Genomic DNA, 14,225 nt, shown 5'->3' on the forward strand with positions numbered 1-14,225 from the left:
CTGTTGAAGTCAGCGGGCACACGCTGATCATAGCCTATCATATCCAGCCAGACACACACTGCCACACATGGCTTGACGCGCTCGACATAATTTCGCCCCAACGTAACGGCTTGCCCGCGGGGATATCCGACAGCTTGGATTCGGTCTGATCTGGAACGTGAACGTCAGCATGAAGACGGACTCTGTATTTACACATACACCTAAAAAAGACAAGTAATGTGGTTTTAGTTTTGGTTTGTGAACTGCGAGGAACAAGCGGAACTAACCTTGAGCTGGTCCAGGCGGTAAACGGCGAATTCCGACATCTGTGTCGGTATCGGTAATATTTGGTCTGGGGGGGCCCTGAAACGGGACCACTTCCACCACTGTAATAAAAAAAAACACATTACCAAGACTTATGAATCTGATTTATATGTAAAAATCGCTGCCGACAAACTAGGATGATCTTCAACTTGCCGCGCATAGCTTACCTTTGACCTTGCCAGAATCACTGGCGGCGTTGATGTCGTAGTCACTCTCTGGAACACTAAGTGGGCATTTGACAGCATTGGCAGGTTCCCAAAAATGCTGCTGCTGGACGCCTAGCACACGAACTGGCTGATGAAAAAGATAAAAAAAATCCTGCATGTGTTGTTTTTGATTTTCTGTTTTGATTTGAGTTTTCCTGTTCTGTCAAAGATTCAATGCAATCAACGATGTAAGGTGCGGCTGCAATGAGAAGAACCAACAGCAGTGCTAGCAAAAGATATAATATGTGAATAAAAGACATAATAAAAAAATAACCCTCAGTGCATCAAGAAAATATATTTGAAGCATAATCATGTAAATTCTAGAGTTTTTTTAAAGGTCCTATCTCGGGTGAGTTTTGAAAAAGCCGTAAGAGCCACCGTGACGAGCGACACTTATTTTCATTTTTCTCCAAATTAAAACAAAATTTCATTTATCTTTAATTTAGAGCACTTGAAGGACGTGTAGATGAACAATCTCAAGCATTTTTGGAATTGTTTTTTCGTAAGTAGGTCGAGTACCGTTGCAAATAGGGCTCTGTTTACCAATGGCTCTTAGGTCTTTTTGAAAACTAATCCGAGCTATAAACTATTGTCTTTCATGTGTCTATAGGACCTATTCAAAAAAAAATCTAGAATTAAACCAACGTGAATTTGTAAACATACAATGCATCTTGATCATTTAAAATATGAACATACATTAACGAGGGCGTTATGCACTGTTTGTAAATACTATAGTATATACTATAGTAGTATACGTCATTTTTTGATGTTTTTTTCATTTATGCTCTGATAAGAAAAAAAGTTATAGAGCCTGGTTAAGTGTTATTTTTAGTATGTTTATCAATTCTAGATTACTTTTTTCAGAACAGCCAAAGCGCCATGGGTCTCCTATGTACTATTGGACCATTTGAAAAAGTAAACGAAAATTAGCGCATTTACAAATCTAGATTTTTTACTGAAAATGTCCTGTAAGCTATGGGATTAGGACCTTTTTAAATAAAACTCTAGAAATGTATGTTTGTTTAAATATCATTTAGTTTTTTCACATAATTTTTGGCAATATTTTTAAAGTAAGAAATTACAAAAAAAAATCTAGTTTATTTTTGAATAGGTCCTATAAGCATTAGAAACACAATAGCTTATTGGACCTTCAAAAAAACTCTAGAAATGTTCTTCCGTATTTGTCGAACAACTTATGGAATAGTATTGAGAAATAAAAAGTCAGAGTGTGTACGTGCAACATGGAGTCAAACTTTTCGAAATGCCATGGTAAACTTCACAGCAACTTTACACAAAGTGCAGTTACTGTGAAGTTTACCATGGCACTTGGAAAAGTTTATTGTGCGTATTCCCGAAAAAGACACGCGGCAAACCAGCCTTGGAACGACGCGCCGCACTTTCGGCAAATGCGCGCTGTCAAATCCCATACTGCACGTTTTGTTTTTGTCGATCTTCTTCTTCGAATCGGCTGGCCTGGTTGCAGGTATGTTTTTTATCAGTGTTCCCACGAGCCTAAGCCGTCGGCTAGGCTAGGTTCATTTTTCTGGTTCAGGTTCACACCACACCTCGGCAAGCATCGTCGGCTCAGGCTCACCGAGTGCCGTGAGCCATGGTTCATTTGGTTCAAACCAGGCGAGGCTAGCCAAAATGAACCTTTGGCTTGAACCAGGCTTGAACCTGGCTTGAACCTGATCAAAGAATGTTAGGCTAAACGGCAAGCTTTGTTACACCGTGACACTGTTTAACCCTAAATCTACACCGTAACATTGTTACACCGTAATATGGTTACACCGTAACATTGTTACACCGTAACATTCGTTACATCGTAACATTCGTTACATCGTAGTATGATTACACCGTAACATTGTTACACCGTACCATTCGTTACATCGTAGTATGATTACACCGTAACATTGTTACACCACAACATTCATTACACCGTAACAGTGTTACACCGTAACAGTGTTACACCGTAACAGTGTTACACCGTAACAGTGTTACACCATAACATTGTTACACCGTAATAGTCTTACACCGTAACAGTATTACGGTGTAACGCATGTCACGGTGTAATGAATGCTATGATGCAACGAATGTTGCGGTGCAACAATGTTACGGTGTAACCAAACTACGGTGTCACGAATGTTGTGGTGTAACAATGTTACGGTCTAATCACACTACGGTATAATGAATTTTGCGGTGTAACGATGTTACGGTGTAATCATACTACGGTGTTACAATGTTACGGTGTAACGAATGTTGCGGTGTAACAATGTTACGGTGTAATGAATGTTGCGGTGTAACGAATGTTGTGGTGTAACAATGTTACGGTGTAACGAATGTTGCGGTGTAACAATGTTACGGTGTTACAATGTTACGGTGTAACGAATGTAACGGTGTAACGAATGTTGTGGTGTACCAATGTTACGGTGTAATGAATGTTACATTGTAACATTGTTACACAATAATATTAGCAATAATGCTACTGTTATTGCTATGGTTTTCATTAGCCTGGTTAGCCTGGCTTAAGCCATGGTTCATGGTTCACTGAACCAGGATTGAACCACAAAGAGATGTTTAAGCCGAACCAAGTTTATAGGTGAACCTACACAGAAAAAAATATGTAAATTTACACACCACGTAATTGCTGTTTCTGATGTAAACTCACTCAATGTAATGTTGAGATATGATGTAAAGAGCAAAAAGTCATGGAAATTACTCTAATGTAAATCTAAATCTAATGTAAATCATGAATCTAATGGAAACGTTGAGCATGGAACCTTAAATCGGATGAATTTCTACCCGGGTTCAGCTTCCTGTAAATTCTCATTTAATGTAAATCATATATCCAATGTATTTCTGCCAAACATTGACTTCAAAACTACCCGAACTAAAAATAGTTAATAGTTATATTTGGTTCTCTTTCTATCGCTCTCATACTTCGCTGGCCCACTGCCTGAGTCCGACCTGAACAAGTTGATGCTTTAGCCGCTCGTTTATAAAATGCGAAGATGGCTCAGTCGGCAGCGGGTAGCAGCAGTAACACCGAACATCCTACCCGTCGTCCGTTCGATTCCAGTCCAGCGTTATTCCACTTGGCCGTCGACGAGAAAGCGTCCGTCCCCTACCTGTGAAACAACTTTTTAAAATCCGAATTTCATTTTGCTGCCCGCTTCAATAATTTTAAAATAGAACATAGGCCACACCCTTTTCCTACTGCAATCCAAGTCGAGCTTCTCATTCCCATTGGCCAATCAGAATTAGTTGATTTGAACTAATGTAAATTCCAAAAGTAATGTAAATTCCAAAACTAATGTAAATTTTCAAAACTAATGTAAATTTCCAATGAATCTAATGTAAACTTCCGATGAACCTAATGTAAATATACATCATTTATCATGATACCTTTTGGTACATGATAAATAATGTAAATTCACAGGAATATTTTTTTCTGTGTAGCCTAACCGGTTCATTTGGGAACTCTGTTTTTTATTGCACCAAAAGTGCAGAAAATCGCTGGCAACATTGTCTGCGGCACATTCTGAAATGCCGCGCGGCGTGTACCTTTGAGAGAAACGAACAATAACTCCATGTTTCAGATTTGACAGCTCAATACTTACTTGTTTTTTCCGTGTAAATTATGCCTTTTGGTTTAGTTCATTTTTCGATTCCCCCTGTTGTCATTTGGCCTTTTTTGACAGACCTAGGTAGTCTCACACGTTTGAAAGGCTTCAAATAATTCAATCATTCTTTCCAAAACATTTTCTTTATTTTTGTATAATCGCGATTATTTATTATCCGAAGCAGCTTGAAGAGCTTGGTTCGCGGGGTCGTTTCCGCCGGGTGACCACACGTCGGTTTGATCCGCTTTTGTTGAAGGTGTACTGCTGCATGCCGGTGTCCTGATCTAGGGAATGGCCTCGAAGCTGAAGAATTCGTGAGGTTGATTTTCCGGAGCCTGTTTTCCGCCGCGACCGGCTACGGCACGGCGGGGTGCCATGTTAAGGTATTTAGGTCTAGCGCCGATTCCAAGTCGAAATCACCACGGCTTTTTTGTACTTGAGGCTTTTCGGTTCCAGCTCCTGATCGTTGCGACAGTGAGTTAGCGGTCCGGACCGTCTGAATCTGATGGATTTTGGTACCCTGTCTCGGTTGCGACGGTGGAACTACTTTAGCTCGAATTTTCTTCGACTTGAGAAGGACCAAATTTCGTACCGGTTGGCTTGTTGGTTACGATTCCTTCGTGGAACTCGAACTCACTGCCTTCCGCTGATGGTGCTGAGATTCAAGCGGTACCAGCTGGTCGCAAAACTTAAGGTTTTTGTGGATTGGTAAGAAAAACTTGCGCAGATACGGCAGGATTCGACGACTTATTATTCGATTTGCACGACCAGAATTGTTTGCATGAGTTCTCCAGCAGGAAGATTACTTTAATAAGACCAAACCTCCACTTGACTCATAAGATGCGTCGAAAGTTATCTCTTTGAACTGACCCGGAATATTCCGGTACAGGATAATTTGAAGGTAATTTTTCTTCGAAAGCCAGTGGGACAACTGTCTAAAATAAAAAATGTATTGGAAATAAATAATTTTGAGAAGTAGGAAGGGTCTTAGAACTTACCGTAATCAGCTCGGTTTCTTCAAGAAGCTGCAGAAACTGCTTCTGCTTCGTCAGATTGAATAAACAAATCTTCCCACGACAGGGAAAATTGATGGCCATAGGTTCTTCATCAGGCGCAATGAAGGCCGCTGTTCCCAGAACCCAAAACAAAACAATATTCAAACCTACGCGACAAACCTACCGCGAATTGCGACGGATTGTACAGAATCATTCAACTTGTCTGGCAGAAACTATTAAATCAAGCAATTATTATCTTGAAACACTTCCACTCCCTTCCAAACAAACATCAACATTGAAAATAAATTTTAGCTGTCAAACAACATATCCATTTTAATTTACACGATTCTTGATTTACATGCAGACTATTTACATTGAATTTGGCTTTTACACGATCCCTAATTATTGAAAGTTGACAAAAAAATCGTGCATTTACATGACATTTACTCATTACATGCAAATAGTTTTTACATGATCGCTGTTTACATCTGATTTAGCATTTTACATATGATTTAAATTTTACATGTACCAAATTTACATTTGAAACATAGTTTACATGACTTGGAGATTTACATATTTTTTTCTGTGTATCGCCGGTTTGATATTTTTTTAGGATTACAGATATTTTTTCCTAGCGTCTGCCAGATGTAAATTTACACATTATAGGAGGTAAAATTAAAGTTTTTTTCTGACATAAAAGATGTACTCCTTTTTAGATGTAATTTTACCATGTTTTTTTTTTTACTCTGTAGACGGTATTGTTTTGATTCGCAGTATGTTGAGTCAACTTCTTTCCATTTCAGCTAACAGCTATCTTCTGTTTATTTTGTTTCACTGATTTTCTAAAACGGCTTCTGTTTACTATCCTCCATTTGATTTCGATTTTACTTATTTGATTCTCTTATTTCTCAATGCTTTTCCACTCTATTTTACCAATTGATGCTGCTGTAACAAACTGTCTGCTTTCCTTTAATTTGGCTGCGATGTAAATTTTGTTTATCATGTGCCTTTTCTTTATTTATCTATTTGAATAATTTCTCATCTTCCCTGTAAATTGCCCTCAATACAATCTAAGCTTGTTTGTTACCTCTATTTATTAACTATTGTTAATTTCTTTATCTACTTCATAAATTACTATCTTTCCTTTACTATTGATTCTTTACTGTCCATTGTTTTGAATCTTCACCTTTTACTTAAGCAAGTGAGGTTCGAGCCCTTACTCAATTTATGGAATGATTAAAGGATTAACACAAATATTACTATTGTACTTTTCAAAAACTTTTCTAAAATGCTTAGGACCAAAATATTGTAACAAAATACCGCGACAAAAGAAATAGCAACAGATAAACACGACTTAACGATAGGGAAGATTTCAGGAGAAAACAATACACAGTAAAATAACAACTAGTTTTTGAATTCAAACTAAAAATAAAACAGTTTTGCATTAATGAAAGTCGATAGGCACACTAAAAATGGTTAGGCACTTATACTTACATCAAACCCTACGTAATGTACCACCCCCGGCCGAGTTAAAATGCGTAACCGGAAAAGAAGGTGTGCATGCCTGGCACGAACACTCAAAGCGTGTTCTAGCGTGTTGCTCGTACTGACTCAGAGCAAGGGTGAGATGTAGGTGTAAGGGCAGTCCGTGTTCGTCGGGAACCTAGTGCATAAGATCGGTCAAGGCCCGTTCTTACACTGAAAATTGCGAATTGCGATTTGGTGGCAGTTTAGTGATTGTTTTTGTAATGAGATTGTGCAACCCACAAATAAAAACACATTGCCGGTGGTTGGAGATTCGGGGGACAGCTCTCATTCATGTGCTGAGCGATGAAAACCGTGATGCTGAGTGTCAACAAGTGGTAAGCAAAAGTCGTGAATATTTTGGATCTAGTGGGCACCTAGCGATTTGCCAAGAAAAATGTGAAGAGTGATATATTTTTTGCTTTATTTCTAATTTAGGAGGAAAAAGTGAATGGTCCTTGCCCACCAAAATGAAGATAATGACTGCATGTATCATTCTCAAGTGGCAGATCCCTGCCAGATTTGGTGAAAAGCTCAATTTCGTTGAATTAAGTTTGGTAGACCCAAAATACGTACTAGGCCTAAAATAGGGACAAATACCCTACTGAACATCAAATTCAAAGTCCCAACCCATTCTCGATCGAATGCGTTTGGTATGAATTGTATTCGAGTAAATTTTGGTATTGATCAGACGGTTGGTTCAAAAGTTAGAGCTGTGCTGTGTTTTTCTTCATATACAGAGTAAATTTCTCAGAAAAGGTGAGGGATTATTCAGAATAATTCTTCCCAATGATTTATGTATAATTGCACTCGAATTTATCTTTCTAACTGAGTGTTCACGACTCGATCAAACTTCTCAACACATTTTACGTCGATTGGATTCCGCACTTTAATTTGAGAGCGTTTGACTTTTTGCCTTTTTTACAAAAGAAAGGTTTTAGGTTTGCTTTTGGAAAAACGCTTATTTCAGAAATCTTTAAAAAAATCAGGCACGGCGAGGAATTGTCCCAGAAAAAAAATCCTATTACTAAATTGAAAGTTTAGATGCGCTCTTTCGATTGAATTTTGGCCCCAAAACCCGGAACTCAAAGCCTGATTTTTGAGAGCTTTTTTTCTGAAATACTTGAGCGATGTCTGTATCCGCTCTTAAAAATGTGTTTATTTTATGCACCTTTTATTTTTTTATAATAATGTCAATCCAATATGTTTTTCTTAATTAAATATTATTATCTTGCGACTCATAATGGACCTTGATCGAGTAATACCAAATTGAGCTTGACAGAAGAAGGCTGAGAGAAAAAGTGCGGCGAGAGTGGAAATCGCTCGATTCGGTTAAGTGCCAGAGCGACAATAAATCTGGAGTTTACTCAGTCGTAATGCTAAAGGGGTAAAGGGCAGTGTTGCAAATGAGTGATAGAAAAGCTGACAATTATCTCTGCACAAAAAAATATCCGAGAGTATAGCGGCTGTCACTATAGCTTGAGAGATCTCTTCTTGTGTCTCGTAATTTCCAGCGATATCATTCTCACTCTATCACTCCTCCCCTTTTCCTCGACTATGCGCTCTCACCATTGAGTCTCTCATTCTCTCCAAAAACTGCAATGAGAGAACGCGAGATGGCTATTAGAAGCCGACCACGCATGACGTCCCATAACACTGCGCTTGCAGAAATTGGTTTTGTGCCGGCTTTTATGGTTAAACGCTGTGAAGGTTGGATAATCGTGCAAGCGGGAATGAGAGAGAAAAGGAAAATGTCAATCGCGAGTGTGTAAACACGAAAACGTGTTCGGCTATGTTCGGCACTGAGAGTTTCAACACAGACAAACAGACGTGACTCTCCATACAAATAATTTTTGAAATTCATCGTCCTTCATCAAACCACCAAATCACGGCGACGCCAGCGCTACCTGGTGAGCTTATGCCGAAGCGCAGCCCAAACATACCAATACAAACCCCTTACTGTCATGTGTCATGTCAGTGTATGCGTGAGACAATCAAGCCTTAACGATTGTAAACATCAACAGCTGATTTAAATAATGTTGTTGTTGCTTATCGTCAGTAGGTACTCGATGAAATAAAAATAAAAATTAACACCGACGGCCAAACCATGCGGCAGCATCAGCAACGACGCACCACAACCACAACGACAGAGACCAAACCACTGGTCCTCCCCGTTGCTCTCAAAAACATCCGCGTTTCGTTTCGAAACATCCGCGGGAAACGTGTCCACGGCGCAGTTAAGTTGCGTTAAACAGCAAAATGAGATGAAAAAAGTTGCAAAGATTCCAAAAAAACGCTGCCGCAAAATAGATCGACGCAACATCGCCAAAAAGCCAAAAGTACGACCAGCAGCAGCAATCTGAGCATCAGTTCACGAAGGATAAGCAGGTTGCTCCGAAAGAGATGACTTTACCACATGGTCCGGCTTCCTCTGCAGTAGCGGGCGCCTCAGCAGCAGCCTCGATATCGACAGGCAGTTGAGTAGGCCTACCGGGCTACCGGGTTAATAGTGAGGCAAAGGGTATGTCCTCGCTAGTCAGCCGCTTATCTGACCCTGGTCGAAACTGCCCCAATCTTGTCCCGCAAAGCCTGGATTGTGGATCACCGTTAGAATTCCTGAATTCTATCATATTTTGTTTTGTTTTTATTTGATGCCACGTGCTTATGCTCAACTTTACAACAACAAAAACACATTACACACACTGAGGAAAGACGGGCGAGCTGTCACGACAGCAGCGCCATCAGCGCCGGGTGAGTGGATGCCGAAGCTAAATTGCATTTGAAATAACCGTTTTGGCTCGGTTATTGAAGGACGATGGTTCCGAACTCGATTGTCCCGTCTGTTTGTCTGTGGTTTCAATAAGGAGCGAAAAGCAGTTTTATTTGAGGCATGAGTATTCAGGCGCGATAATTGTAGTTGCTTAGAGCTGATATTTTGATATTATAATAACCCTGGTAAAGAGGCATCTTATTGGGCTAAAAAAACTTTAAGTTTTCAGCAAAATTTATATGAGTCAAGAAAAAATTGTTAAACAAATATACAGATGATGGTGAATTATTAGAAAGATGTATAAATCAGTCATATTTAAGAATAAGCATTAAGACGACCACTTTTCAAGCATGTGTAAAAAAAAATAATAAAATTTAGAAGGATTACTCCGAGTATGGAGGTGAGGTAGGTGCCCAAATAATACGATTACGGCTTTCAGATTTTCAGGAAACAAAGAAGGAAAAATAATATTGCGCGTATTAAGCATAAGCATACACTGAAGATAAAAATCACGCCCAAAATGTGTCGATCCGACACACCGAATGTGTGAACCGGGTTGTTTTGAAATCGATGTGTGGCTTTTACACATCGCGATGGTTTTCGATCAAAAATCCATCCAATGTGTAAACTTCTTTTCGCCTGCTTTGCCAAAGTTGCCGATGGGTGTCGCCACCAGTCTTGGACTTTGACGTTAGCGAAGAGTGAAAAAAAACACGCTGGTTTTCGGTGTCTGATTTTTTGGTAAGTTTTCTTGCAATTTACTAACTTTTCTTTAGCTGTTCGCGCTTAAAAATAAAACAACTGTTTACCCTCAGCCTCGTCACCATTCCCCCGGTCAAGACAGCTACGGTGATCCTTCACCGTATCGGTGTCCACTTCCCCTGCCCATTTCTCCTCCAGCTCGACGTCACCAGCCGGAAGTGGATCGACTGAAAAGTCCGTTGGCCGCTGAATCTGGACCGCGTCGCTTAGGGGTGATCAACAGGAGCAGCCTTACGCGAGAAGCCGACCTGCTTTGGGTGCGGACCGCGAAATCGAAATAAGCCAAGCCCGAAAGGATAAATCTGTAAGGCCGGCAGTTGCGGGTTGCGTTTTCTCGCTCACTTCCGGCGTTTTCAAGGTTGAAGGGAAGTTCCGTTTCTTGAACGATTGAACGACGAGGACGATCGCGACGCAACAAGCTGACTCAGATCAATCCTGACTTAACATGACCGAATCTGAGCGGATGTACGAGTATTACGTAACAATTCGGGCTTCCTGGGGACCAGGTTTCGCTGAATTGCTAGTAGCTGAACGTTCTGGATTCGGATTCGGATGGTGAGGAGGCGGCGGAGTTGAGAATTACGGCGCAAACGAACCGACTGGAGACGCGGGAGGAAACGATTTGGGAAGCGATGAGGGTGGGTTTGAGTTGATTTTGTTCTTGGAAATTTCTTTAAAAATATTCTTACTTGCAGGCGCCCGAAACACTTTCTCTACAGCAATGTAACATCACCGAAACAGTGACCAGTCCTGCCAAGCACTTCTTCATCCGTTCCAAAGAAACAAATTTAGGCTTTGGATCCGCTCTGTGAAACTTCGGAACGGGATGGAGGCGGCTTTAGGAGGAATCACGCGGGGACTGGTTCCCTTGCTGCAGTCCATCGAAGGTGGCCAGAAGTACAAACTGCCCGGGCTGATCATGAATCGGATGTGCTGCGAGCGCTCCAGTCGCCGCTTGCGGATGTTGAGTTTCGAGCTTTTTGCGACCGATAATAGACAGATCCAGAAGACTCCAACGCCATCGAGATGGATTCGATCGAGCCTTGAAGTTGCCCACCGGTAGCTGATCAGGAAGCTGCAGAATCGCCAAACGGTCCAGCTGCACCTGCGATTTCACTCGGCAGCGACCTGATTTTTGCGAGTTCCCCCCAAGAAGTAAAGGTAGGTTCATTAGATTTGAATGGCTTGGAAACGGCTCGAGGCTTTTTGTTTTTCCAGAGAGTCCCGGTGGAAACTCGCCAAAGGATTTGGATTCGTTGGCTCACCATCAAGCGATCGCACCGTAGGGTGAACCCATTCGAACTCTACGGGTGGACATCAATCCTTTTTGCAAACATCGCATTTTCCCGTTCAAGGTGAATTCTGCAAGTTGCGTGACGTGTGGCCAAGACCGTCCAACAGAGGAACGTCGTTGGAGTATTGGCCTACGTGACAATCTTATCGGATATTGGTCCGCCGCTGCTGATCACGCAAGGTGGACGAGAACCAAGCTGAATCCGGAAGAGGCCGGAGAACTACTAGTAAAGTAAGGCTACGACAAGAAGTGGCCACCGTTTGTGATTCCCCGAACCTTCGTGGACAATCCAGGTCTAATGATGTCACGGTACGGAAAACTTCGTCGTGTCTCCGATCACTCTGATCTCCGTGAGGTTACGGTCCAGAGAAGATGTGGTGTGGTCCTACATGCGGTCGTGGAATGCTCAGAGAAACGTAAGTTTGAGGTTTTCCCAAATCACGGTTGAAATTTATAAGATCTCTTTTTACAGAACCCAACAATCAATGGCTCCACGAAGATATCGCCGCGGAAGTACCGCGCGGTAGTTGGTTCCAGGCTTCGACTTCGACGGCATTCACGGTGGCATGGCAAGAACCAGTATATGAAGAACGCCACCGGCCAAAAAACGGCCACCGGAAGCTGCTAATGTAAGCACAAGCAAGATCTGCATCAAAGAAGAAAAAAGTATCTTTAAGTAAAGTGGTACATTAAAAATGTAAAAAACTGAATAAAAATCATTAAATTTAAGCTTTTTATGAAAATTAATCAAAAAGAAATAAATATTTGGATTTATCTATTCACCAACAGGTGGCAGCACAATATTCCCGCTACTCGACAGCTTCCCATTTTTGCCACCAGGCGGCTACCGCCAAATCAAAAATTTACACATTGGATGCGTTTTTGCCCAGAATCCAGAAAATGTGTTCCGGCCTGTTTACACGGCGCGAAGGTTCAAGCGTGGTCTTGTGCGAAAATGGTTGGATTCTACACTTTTTGGTGTAATTCTTATCTTCAGTGTAAGCATAAGCATAGGTGCCCACCCGCAGTTGCTACTCCGTTATTGACCAGGACCTCCAGAAGTTACATCCACGAGCCGTGGAAGATGAGTGGGTGCTATCTTTCCTCGCTTCGCAACTTCTCAAAGGCCCCTATCATGCTGATCAATACCGGCGCCGGCCACGACCAGTGGTAAGGTCACGGGGAAGTGGATGGGAATGTTAGTCCGATACTTGAGTGATAGAGACCGCCCAATCGACTGCTTCTCCGACAAAGTATCACATGAGTTTTGAGGGGGTTAGTAGATGGGTATGAGGTCAGGATTCACGAGTGGCAGTGATGTGACCATGAGCATTTTGTTTATCGGTTGAAAGTTTTGAATCTTAGGCAGCCGGCTGCGGAAAGATAAATAATTGATTATTTAAAAAGATTTTTTTTAACCGAACGCGTGCCAACCGAGCAGTAGTGCTATGGGCTGGACTTATCAATATATTTTTATTGGTTGTACAATTAACGCGAGCAAATTTCAAAAATAGTAAATAAAAGACGCTTTACGCTTCATAAAATCGATAGTTTGATGAGTTAATACTAAAACTGCCTGTTGGAATAAATTATTACGATCAATGAAAATAAACGAAAAGAAAAAAAGGACACCACGTAGCCGACTGTAATGAAATGAAAACAATAACTTAAACGAACTAAACCAGCGGCGTGCCTTCCAATCAACGATGATGAAAGAAGGACTTATGAAAAATAAAATATCAAATTAAACGCTCTAAAAACACGTTGTAGAGTATCCGCGAGGTCCCGCTACACAAAAACAATCGAATCAAAAACTAAAAAAAAACAAACGCGTGCTAATTGTCTATCCTAAATGTCAGCGCGTCTTTCGATAAACGATTCTATAGAAATGAGTTTCCACCGTGAAAATTTAACACATTATTTGAAAATTTACGATTTACCCGACGCCGTACCTTCTGATCAACGGTGATTATACTTATATTTATTGATTATTCGTCAAGCTTATGTAGACTACTTACAATTTTCTTACATACTAGATATTATTTCTATTGTACAGATTTTTTCGTAGTTCCGGTTTAGACATGTCGAAATGTATGTACTGTGAATATAGGAAGGGCTTTTAAAATCACAAAACAATTTATGGAATCTTAATAAATAAAAGACACAACTGATTCAACAAAATTTTACGAACAATTTTTTCGATTTGGTGCGCGTATTTTTACCACTAGTTATGAACTTAACCTGAAAACCCTGGAAAACAAATTGATTAATATATATCAAGCTCATTCATACCAACTCTTACACACAACTCATTATACCAGTAAACCTAAATACTTTAAAAAAAAGTTAATCAAACACCAGATCATAAAAACCATGAGATTTTTTATGACATATTAAAAAAATATTCAATAAAATTGATAATTGTGATTTACGGGAAACCTAACGACGATATTTGTTGAATAATTTGTACGCGTAACAAAATGAGAGCGGCCAAACCGACAGTGTATACAAGCTAAAAAATTTTGTGTATCAAACCTTGCAATGAAAACAAAAATAAACGGAAACACTCACACAAACATCGTCAATTGGGCCGAAACAATAAAAACATCGATTATTTCAACATTAAAGCAACAAAAAACAAAAGCAGCAGAGAAACCGAAGTTTTTATATTTGTCAGTACCCAAAACATGGCACCGCTCCCCTAATTAAAAGTTATCTAGATAAGTTGTTTCGGCCCAGTTTCTCACT

At 40.5% G+C, this 14,225-nt stretch overlaps 1 protein-coding gene and 1 long non-coding RNA gene across 3 annotated transcripts in view; one reads left to right on the top strand and one right to left on the bottom strand.

Annotated features, from left to right (window-relative positions):
• The window catches only part of LOC120427371 (structural maintenance of chromosomes protein 3), an 80,559-nt gene that overhangs the window by 28,207 nt on the left and 38,127 nt on the right, over positions 1-14,225 (top strand). The gene's annotated exons all lie outside the window — the stretch shown is intronic.
• On the bottom strand, positions 67-5,265 carry LOC128092420 (uncharacterized). The gene is made up of 4 exons (XR_008211754.1): positions 5,131-5,265; positions 471-5,067; positions 267-365; positions 67-200 (listed from the first exon to the last, which is right to left on the bottom strand). It is a non-coding gene; the product is annotated as an uncharacterized LOC128092420 (long non-coding RNA).

The sequence above is a fragment of the Culex pipiens genome, chromosome 1 (genome assembly GCF_016801865.2).
Source record: "Culex pipiens pallens isolate TS chromosome 1, TS_CPP_V2, whole genome shotgun sequence".
Lineage (NCBI taxonomy): Eukaryota > Metazoa > Arthropoda > Insecta > Diptera > Culicidae > Culex > Culex pipiens.